Here is an 11,592-nt window from a genome sequence, read left to right on the forward strand (position 1 = left end):
TGGACAGATGGGCTTCCTGCCAGATGCAGATCAAATGTTTAGTCAAATTCAAGTCAAATTCTCTTCTCCATGGCAACAAAGACAAGTTCAGAGACGCGTTTCATGATTTTGGCGACACAGCAGCTTCGCTTCGTCGCTGTTTCCATGGAGTCGTTCACAGAGACGCAGCGTCGGGAACAAAACACAGACAACGTCACCGCAGTTGGTGTTGGAGTCGTGGTGAAAACTGAGGAACGTTCAGAAAATACAACGTGTTCAGAGAAAAACGTGAGGTGATAAAGTTAACCAAGGTTAGACGCTAACGTTAGTTCACTGACTAAGTCAACTAGTACTAGTACTAGTCTGTCTGTTACAGGTCTGTCTGTTGGTCTGTCTGTCCGTTACAGGTCTGTCTGTCTGCCGGTCTGTCTGTTGGTCTGTCTGTCCGTTACAGGTCTGTCTGTCTGCCGGTCTGTCTGTTGGTCTGTCTGTCCGTTACAGGTCTGTCTGTTGGTCTGTCTGTCGTCGTCACGTTCGACTCCTGACTCCTTCATCCATCCAAGCACCGACAGATTCCAAAAAAAGACTGGGACACATTGATGGACGACTGAATGAAATATAATAATGGATTGAGGTGAGACAGCCCTACATGAACACACACACACACACACGGTGGCACTGAACGAGACAACGGGGGGAGACAAATGAGACACGGAGAACAGAGCACTTCCAGCTAAATGTCACCGTGTGTCTGAAAGGACAGAGACATAAACGGTGATGGACGTCAAACCTGAGGAGAGCGTCAGAAACGCTGCGTCCGATCGCAGACAAATGAGATGAGTTTCTTAATGTCCCCTAAATAAAGGCGGGACATTTTCATGGCTGAGCAGACAGGAAGTGGTCGAAGGAGAAAACCCGCCGTCAGCTCGGTGTATGACAAACTACATGTTTATGGATGGAGGAGCGAGGAGACGGCGGCCGCTCCCTGACAGTTTCCTGATGAAACTGTCAACGCAGGTGAGTCTGGTCTTCAATGAGACCTGAGGAGAAACCAATTTAGGAATGTGACAGAGACAGAAGCCAGGGGGAGATGTTGAGCTGGTCTCACTGTTTTTGTGATTTTGTGAGACACGTCTCAGCAGTGAGGGGAATCTGAGGGCACTTCTAATTGGACCAGAGCAGGATGGGCAGCACGGTGGGCAGCACGGTGGACACACGGTCGGTTCATGTTTATTTTGCTACTGGAATTTGGGTAACGTAGAGCAGTGCTTTTTTTTAATTGGGGGCCACTAGAGGGCGCTCTTTGGGTAATGTAGAGCAGTGCTTTTTTGGGGGCCACTAGAGGGAGCTAGGAGGGCCTGAGAAAATCGTTGGATCTTCTTATTTTTGGACGTGTTTTTACTGATTTTTGATAAATATTGGATCATTTAGCTCCTTTTTTTGATTAGCCTAAAAGCTAAGTGCTAACAAACTATTTCTGTTTATTTACGGTATGACACGGTTTTATGTTTAGATTTCACCAAATCAACATTTGCCAAAATGTTAGGTGTCATTTCTCTCCTTAAAGTTGGTAAAACTCTCATTTTTCACATTTTCAACTTTCATCGAGGTGATCATTTAAAAACTGTTTATAAAAAGAGTTTTTAGACGATGTTAGTATGAACTAACTCTAACAGACGCTCCGTTACTGATAGATTTAACAAAACGCCGTGGTTTCTGTCCAACGACGTCATGTTTCTGCCTGAGTGGACGTCTAGTTTGACGGAAAGAGGAAGAAGAACGATTCATTTGTGAGTGAGTGATGCAGCTCAGACACACATTCATCAGAGGAGTCTCTCTGTCACAGCGTAGACTCCAAACAGTGGCTGCTCCGGTGGAAGGACCGGTCCAGACTGACGCAGCTCTGGACACAAGGTTAGAGGAGGAGGAGGAGAAAGAGGAGGAGAAGGAGGAGCAGGAGGAGGAGGGGGAGGAGGAGGAGGAGAGAGTCAACATTTTTATCTTGATACTTTTTCATATTTTAAATTTTCATGTGAAATGGTTTTTAAATGTCCTTTCAGTCTTTGTGATCTGATCTGAGTTACTGATAAAAACAGCTTGAATTCTCTGCAGGAACATTTCTGTTTGACATCACAGTGAGTTTCACTTTTACAGCCTGTGGTTTGGACCAAACAGCAAATGCACTAAAAACAAACATTTACAGACAGTTTGAAGTGAATACCAAACAGCAAATGCACTAAAAACAAATATTTCCAGACAGTTTGAAGTGAATGAACAGATAAATATTTAAAACCAAAAACGGAACTTTGTTGTTTTTTTTTTTAAAGGAATAAATCGATGAAATCATTGAATGATTTGGTGATTTCACTCGAGCCAGGCCTGGACAAAGTCTAAATATTTCCCATGAGCCTCTGTTTTTTAACTGGACTGGACAAATGACACAACCCTAACACAGAAGAAGAGAAATCGGTGCAAAGATCATCAACAATGAATCAACAAGTTCAACGGCGTCTGAAGGAGAGCCAATAGAAAAGAGGCTCCGTTCAGCTGCTCCGACTGACGGGCCGGAGACAGACCACATGTCGGGGCAAAGTCAACAGACCACATCTGGGTCCAAGTCAACAGACCACATCTGGGTCCAAGTCAACAGACCACAACGCAGTACCAGGAGAATGACTGTAGGAGCAGAGTCCTGTAGGAGATCCAGACCTACGTCTTAACGGACTCAAACCTTGATGGTCAACAGGACTGGTCACGGTGGAAGGCTGAGCTGTAGCTCCGTGCTAAGGTGTCCAACATGTCCATGTCCATCGTTGGACAGCACGTACTGTACCACCACCAGTACAAACATCAACAAATAGATGGAACATCGTAGCTTTGGTTTTCTTTAGGATTTGACTTTTCCTCCTGATTTGGTGAAGACGTTGGACTTGTGTCCAGGGAGTTTCATACGTTGTCCTGGTCCTTTGGTGTTCATGTCCCTGAACTAATAAAACCCACAGAGAACACAGAACCCAGTGTGACAATCTGATTTGGGGTTTCTGCTGTGACCGTGAAAGGCTGAGCTGTGCCCTCCTGTCATTGGTCGAACCCTCCTTTGACTTGCCAGTCGAGCTGTCAGCTGTCCTTCCCTCACCATTCAGCTTCTCTCTGGACGGTGAATGGAATTTGGGAAGTGATTCATTGCTTTATTCATACGTGAATGAGAAGCGGTCGCTGCACGTCGCAACTAAAGAGCTGCTCAAGCAGAAAAGTTCTGGAGCGGGTTCTTAACAACCAGCCGAGCCGTCGGTTCCTTTGTGGACTTGTGTTTTGGCAGGTTGATGGAAACTGATGAAGGCGGCGTTTGTACACACCAGGTCACGCTCATTATGGAGATGACACGCCCACACGCAGCACGACAGCTAACCAATCACCTGTCTGAGGACGTGGCGCCGACTCCACGGATTAGCTGTGACCTCAGCCGCCGTTTTCACAGCGTTAGCTTGGATCAGTGCGTCTGTTTGGTCCGAGCGGTGACACACTCACAGACACACACTCACAGACACAGTTTCCGTCATGTGGATGATGAACCTCGTGTGATGGATTTCTTTCTTCTATCGATCCTACATTACAGACACAACATTTTTATTTTATTTTTTTTTTCTGGTCTAATCACTTTTCTTTTGTCATCACACCATGAAGAAGGAAAAACCAACCGACGTCATTTTCTTTCATCATCCGACTTCAACCCAGTTGAGAGCTTTATTACCCAGGGTGCACTCTGTTCTTTTCTTCCGTTCCCGCTGAGTTATTACAGACGACAAAGAGGAATTGACGCAGAATCTTTTTTCTCCGACGCAGCAGCTGCCGCTGACACCAACGGTTCACAGACAAAACAACCGACACTGTACGACCTGTGAGACTGACATCACCTACTACTCTGTCCACAACACGGCAGCTCTGTGTTCAGTCAGGACAAACACTGAGGTACATTCACCCGGACCACGACTGAAGCCAAAGCATCATGGGAAAAAAACCAAATCCCATGAATTTACGGCTGATTTTCTAACATTAAAATAATAAACTTTCCGCCCTGCGTTAAATCTCTTCAACTTTTCTCCCAAACTCCACGTTGACCTGGGTCACTGAGGTCTGTGGTGTAATTATGGGGGTGGAGGGTGGGGTGGGGGGGGTAACTATGATTGAGGACCTTTTTTGATCCGGAAACACTTTCCCCTGTTTGATGACTGACTTGGCCTCGACCGTCTCCACAGTTTTTTTCCTGATTTCTCATGAACTTTTACTGCCTTGATAAAATACTGTGGTAAACAAAAAAAAAAGGCTGATCCTTGATGATTCAAACCAGATAAGGGGTGTGACTCTGAACATCTACCATCGTCTGTCTTCATGTGGTGGGAGTTAAAGATCACCACCATCTCCTGTTCAACTACAGACCATCAATCACCGACCGGAGTTGACCGAGATGTGGACTGGCCTTCGTAAAGAGGAGTCGGCGTCAACCACTGATTAAAGACGTAATCTGTGGTGAAGAATCAGCGTTTGTCTTCTGTGAGTCAGGTCACATGACAGGAAGTTACAGGAGGTTGTTTGCAGTTGGTTTCCTCTCTGCTCTTGGATTTCTGACAGCAGTTCGATGCCACACGTGACGACTGGGGATGATATTTCATCAACCAGTGTCACAACATGAACAACATGACGGAGTCTGGGCTTGGTTTCATTGTCGGATGTGGGTTTTTGCACAAAAAACGGATTGAAGTTATTTACGACAGCGGGGGGGGGGTGACGTCAGAGCAGGAACAGCTGGATGAAAGCCTTCTATTGGTCAATAATTATCAATGATTTCACTACAACATGAGTTGTGTCGCATTTCTGTTACAAACCTCTCTTTGGACAAAGTACCAAAACACCTGGTACTGTTAGCAACATGTTAGTGTGACTTGTCCCTGGTCCAACCATGTACGTTTGAGAACCAGGAGACGTTAAAGCTCTGACGACTGTTGGAGGATTTCTGTTGTCCCCAAACAAATGACGTTGCTCGACACCTTTGACTCCTCCCCCCTGACGGCTGACGATGACGGCCTGGTCCGTCTTCTCCTCCAACACGGTCTGCATCCATCACTGAGAGTCAGTCGGCAGAGGCAGCGACCGTGACACGCAGCAGACGCTCGTGTCACGGTCGCAGCTGTCGGGTGTCGACACCTGGGGCGGCGGCGAACTCTCGTTTTGATGAAGCACAAACCGTTCCTGTGCCGATGGGACGTCGGCAGCAGGAGCTGGAGATCCTGCTGTGAACATCTCAGTGTGAGAGCTGGGAAATATCTTCAACTCCCACGGAGTAATGATTAGAAACCATGAATCACACCAAGAAAATTCTTCAGGCCGAGGATCAGGACCCGTCGACTACAGGATACGACTCAGTGATAACGATACATCTTATCAGCTGTGAGTCTGTAGGTTCAGTCAAAACAACATCTGACAACAGCCAATCAAAGTCGACCTTTAACAGGACAGAGTTATCCTCCAAAACTGAGGCAAACGTTGATAAGAAAACGACGTTTGTGAGGTGGAAGTTTGACCATCCGCTAACCCAGTGTTCGTTTGTGAGGTGGAAGTTTGACCATCCACTAACCCAGTGTCCATCAGTACCATCAGTACCATCAGTACCATCAGTACCAGGACCATCAGTACCATCGGTACAATCAGTACCAGGAGCATCAGTACCATCAGTACCAGGACCATCAGTCCCAGGACCATCAGTACCATCAGTTCCAGGACCATCAGTGTCCATCAGTACCATCAGTAACAGGACAATCAGTACCAGGACCATCAGTACCATCAATACCAGGTCCATCAGTACCATCAGTACCAGGGCCATCAGTACCATCGGTACAATCAGTACCAGGAGCATCAGTACCATCAGTACCAGGACCACCAGTACCATCAGTACCATCAGTACCAGGGCCATCAGTGTCCATCAGTGTCCATCAGTACCAGGACCATCAGTACCATCAGTACCAGGACCATCAGTACCATCAGTGTCCATCAGTACCATCAGTAACAGGACAATCAGTACCAGGACCATCAGTACCATCAGTACCATCAGTACCAGGACCATCAGTACCAGGACCATCAGTACCAGGAGCATCAGTCCTGGCTCACCGCTCTCTCAGAGTCACGGTCATTGATTTGACCGACACCAAAGTTTTAAAAAGGCGACACAGATTAGAATCTCATTTAAAAACAGGGTTAAAACCGTCAGACGTCGATTGTTCATTTTTAAACCCAGGTCTCCGATGACCGAGCATCGATTGTGTGGAGAAAACAACAAACGGAGCCGGACACTTTGATTGAATCTTAATGAGCAGATTGATAGCGATGGAAGAGACGTCGCCGTCGATGAAGATGAGGCCGAGCCTGGTCTTGACTCAGACCAGCTGTTGGACCAGCACTGGTACCATCGTACCTTCAACCATGATGTTTCTGTGATAGAAGTATTAAATATTCAGAGGCCAAATATTTGGTGAATCCTTGATGAATATTTGAGCCTGTTTCACTCATGGTTTTATCTGACGTTGTCCTGCAGAGTCAGTTCAGTCACAGATGTGTCATAACCCTAACAGCTAGCATAGTACAGTTAGCAGGAGAAAAGCTAAAAGGTTATAGTAGAAGTTAGCACTGACTAGCAAAAGAGGCTAACAAATAACTCGCTGTTAACCCAAAACAACTTAAAACAACATGAACAAATGACCAAGATTCCATTCATAAATCTGTGGTTCCACAGTGTAGTGGTTTTTACACCTGCCTTACACACAGAAGGTCATGGATTCAAGTCCCAGAGGAACATTTTATGTGGGTTGCAAAGACTCAAACTGTAAATGTCTCCACTGTTGGACAAACCAGTGACTCGGTGAACCAGTGACTCGTTTCAACATCAAGAGACAAGAGGCAGAAAAACAATAAGCAAAATTACAAATAAAGCTAAAACAAAAATAACCCCATAAAAGATTGTCCACATTTTTCTGGATGACAAACGGGTGATAATTTATGTCCAGTCACTGCAGCCAACAGTTCCATCACTGCACCACCTGCACGTCTGTTTCCAGTCATCCGTCCACAGAGAGACCACATGATGGCGCTCTGGTCATTAGTCAAACACTTGATCACAGATCCAGAGGTAATGACAGCACACTCCCATACTGGTCTCACTGTCTCTGTGAGGACCAGACTTCAAAAAGTACAGTACAGTACAGAGTACACACACCCAGTCAGAGTACTTTAAAGTACAGAGTACACACACCCAGTCAGAGTACTTTACAGCCTCAGTCCTCCAGACCCTCCAGATTGAAGACCACCCTTCGTGGCCACTGGTCCACAGCAGCAGAGCTGTGTATGTGAAGGACGGCAGACGTTCAGTCACAGACCAACCTGATCACAGACCAACCTGATCACAGACCAACCTGACCACAGACCAACCTGACCACAGACCAACCTGACCACAGACCAACCTGACCACAGACCAACCTGACCACAGACCAACCTGACCACATGAACCACACCGACATGGAGAGAAGCCCACACACACACATGTAAGGCCCTCGGTCACATGTGTTAAACACCTTCACACACACACACCACCACCATGTAATTACAGAGACGTTTTATCACGTCTCCCCCCCGACCCCCCCAAACCTCCCACTCTGCCTTCCATACCCTCTGATTGAAAACCTGTGCTAGCGCCCTCTACTGTTCGTCACTGGGTGAAAACAGAAGAGAAAATAAACCTGAATCAAGAACGGAGCAACCACACCTGGAGGGGAGGTAGAAAGGAAGGAGGGGGTGAGGAAGTCACCTGGGATGAAAAGGTGTGTGTGTGGGGGGGTGTCTCATTGAGTACTGACTTTTGTGCTAAAGCTAAAGTAGCTCCAACAACCAGAGATGATCCAAGTTCAACTCCAGAGTTTAACGATGGTCCAACAAAATGAAGAGTCTGAAATGGTGACATGTAAAATCAAACTCAACACTTATGTAACACATTGATCATGTGACAGAACAGGTCAAATATTGAAGAAGTAATAAACAGTAATAAACAGTAATAAACAGTAATAAACAGTAATAAACCGTGAGAAACATCTGACACAGGTTCTTCATGGTCCAAAACAAGTCCTTCACAGCTGCTCTCCACAAAAACAGTTAACCATCACTTTATTGACCCCTGAGGCCCCACATACCTGTGGGCCGTCCCATAAACCCCCCAGGACAGAGCCATGTGGAGTCAGAACCATAAAACCGTCGACGTTCTCCGTGTGACGTCACTGAGAGGAGGTTTATTAAACCGCTGTGAAGACGCCGTCCATTCTGCTTCAAATCCAAATCCAAACGGTCCAGCAGTCAAACTCTGAGGTAAAAAACAGTCAGAAGAGTTGAGCGCATACACAGAGACCATGTTTACTGCCCCCCGGAGGCCGAGCAGACACTTCAGATAATGACATTTCCAGTATCTAAGTTTGACTGTCGTTACCTCCGTCCAGGGACTGGGATTTATGAAGGGTGTGTGAGGTTTGCACAGACCGCACTCCTCCACTTTCCTTCGTTCTCCATCGTCTCCCTCTTTTTAACTTTGACTCACCCGGGGACTCACCCCGGGAGTGTGACTGCTCATTCACCCCGTTTTATCACCACTCTGGTACTACATCTCATCTCTTCTTACAAAGTTTTCCACGGCTTCTCTCCCGACTTCATTTCACTCGGAACACTTTCCTTTTTCCCATCCTGCGCTGGTGTCAGTGTAGACTGATGGCCTACGTGTCTTTTCATGGAGGACGGAGACAGTGACAGTGGACCAGAGAAACAACCACGTCCTCTGTGAAACACACCAAGACTGAGGGCAGAAGAAGACGAAGAAGACTTTTTATAAAAATAGATCTAGAAGCTTTTTGAAAGACCAAAACTGTCCTCGATGGTCCTCAGTCTAAATGGTTCAGACTGACACGTAACTGACCGACCGAAGACACGTCCTTCATTTCTAACTTCTGAGAGCCATGAAACACGATCAGAAACGCCTCACGATCGTCACTGAGAGCCATGAAACACGATCAGAAACATCGTCGCTCTGTGGTGACACGAAGCTGGAACAGAATTAAGACTGAAGAACGGTTTGGAATCACTTGGATTCTTCTAAGTGGTGGAACATTATCGGAGATGGTGGACGAGGTACGAAGCTTGAGAACCGCTGCCTCGGAAGGCGGACGAGGACAAATATGTCAATGAACTGAGAGACTAACGATAATTAAAGCTCTACAGTGAAGTGTTTGGGTGAAAACACGGTGACAGCAGGTTTATTCATCAGACTTTTCTGGAAAGCGCTGACGTGCAGCGGTTGTCGTTTGGTCTAAAAACAGCTCATTATTTCAGCGCCGCTCTGAGAGTCTGTCTCTTCAAGCACCTGAGCAGATAAATGTCTCCTGATGAAAGAATTACAAAGGCAGAAATAGAAGTGACTCAGGTAGCCATACGTTATTCTCCGACAAGAGACACTTGCAGATAAAATACTTCAGACTGATCGGAGATCACATTAAAGCAGCAATTCACTTTTATGGCGGTTGATCAGGGTAAACGTAATAAAGTGTCAGGACGAGGTAGGAAGACAAACGATTTCACGTGAGAGCGTTTTATTAACCGTCTAAACAATTTAAGATTTTTTAATATTGTGGTACACGTCCTTTGAAATCATTAAAACGATAATTCATCTAGAGTTGGTGTGAGCCGTCGTCTGCCTGCAGTCAGAAAACAACGGAGCTGCAGCGAACGGTTATTTAGACAAAAAGGTTTAATAACGTTGGCTACAGCTAGAAAAAAAGGTCTAAAATCAAATGATGAATTTGACCTTCAGCACAAAAACATTAGGATTGGATTTGAATTTGAATTTGATTGTTGTTCGTTTTATTCAATTCATTTTTAGAGTTTTTCCTGATTCCACTTTTGTGTTTGGAGGTTAGTCTCCAAATCAAACCGTGGCCGAGCGTCTGTGACCCAACAATCGCCGTTCCTTCTGTTCAATGTTCCAGTTCCTCATTTACACAACAACGACTTGAACTTGTTCTACAGAAGATAAAATATTCTGTCCAACAGTTTTGAGACCAGACGGACCTCAGACAAACATTATCTCCCCCTGCAGGTGGTAATGCCTCTGTGCCTGTCCAAACAGAAACCTGTCCAATATCTGCTAATATTTTGAAAAACAGTGATTAACACTTGGTGTGAGAAAAAAACAACAAAAAACGATTAAATAATGAGAATCTGCTGATGTCCCGCAGGACGTCGATACCTGTCTCGTAGACCTGAATGTGCAGACTGTCCAGACCTGAGGCCAAGTTAGTGGAGGAGTCTTAAACAGTGGATCATTACGTGGATCCATACGTCAGAACGCCCAGGAACGAGCCTTCAAATCATTGATGATCAATACGAGCAGAAAGGACGCCATGTGTCAGAGCGCCAGAACGTCATCGATTAGCGCTGAAGAATTCTGCAACCAAAGACGTTCCACCTGCAGACGGAGCGTCCTGGTACAGCCGTGCTGGTGCAGACCACAGCACATACAGCAGGTGTGTGTGTGTGTGTGTGTGTGTGTGCACAGTTGGCCTCTTCCTGTCTCCCCAAAGTGCTGTTAAAAGTCACTTTTCAGAAAGTGATTCATGTTCAATTTCACAGAGTGCAATCACCGTCCTCACACTCCCTGTTACGACTCCACCGCATATAAACCGGGTTTTTTTAGAGAAATGCATCAATAAACAGCAGCGCGATGGTAACGACCTGAGGTGGAGGTGAAGAACAAACATTTGAATGAATGTTGGAGTGTATACAGAAACACTCAGAGAGTTGAACTGTGAAGGTCAAGGGTCGAGTCACAGGGACCGTCACCAGGTTTCACTGGTTTAAGAAGTAACTACCGGTAGATGTTTGGTTGTAAATACACTCTGTATTTAATCACAAACATCTCGTTACAGCTCTATTCTTGACTGAGTCCTTTATTTGTCTACATTGTACAAAAACTTTAAAGTCACCCACTGGAGGACGGTCCTGACGCCTGACTGAAACAGTTGAAGACTTCAAAAGGCTGCGTTTCTTCTTTTATTCTATCACCCTGTCAACATCGTCTCTGTCTGAAGGTCGTTGTCGTTGTTGTTGTTGTTGTTACTATTATGAATGTTTGTTCTTTTGAACAAATTATTCTGATTGTAATTAAAGAAGAATACGACGTAAGTGAACGGAACAAAACGTTTGACTTAACTGTCAGATTCAACCGTGGTGTTGATAAAACAGAACTTCATCCTGAATATTTAAAAGTCCAGTTCTTATTGACAGGATCAACACAGAGTTCTTCTACTGTGTCACCAGGTCAGGGAGGACCGTACCATTGGTCTCTACGTCCCAGAAATCCAGGAGACAACGACTGTTTTATCATCAAAGGGAGAAACGTCCCCACCGTCCTGTCCCTGGGCTAACTGGCCAAGACGGCGAGTTCGTCAAATGGTGGCTTATTCAGTCCATTAGGTCAGAGCGGCTCGTCTCCTCACACCTCGTTTCTCTGCTCAGTCACTTTTCCCCCCATTA

Source organism: Cynoglossus semilaevis, chromosome 14 (genome assembly GCF_000523025.1).
Source record: "Cynoglossus semilaevis isolate Cse_v1.0 chromosome 14, Cse_v1.0, whole genome shotgun sequence".
Classification (NCBI taxonomy): domain Eukaryota; kingdom Metazoa; phylum Chordata; class Actinopteri; order Pleuronectiformes; family Cynoglossidae; genus Cynoglossus; species Cynoglossus semilaevis.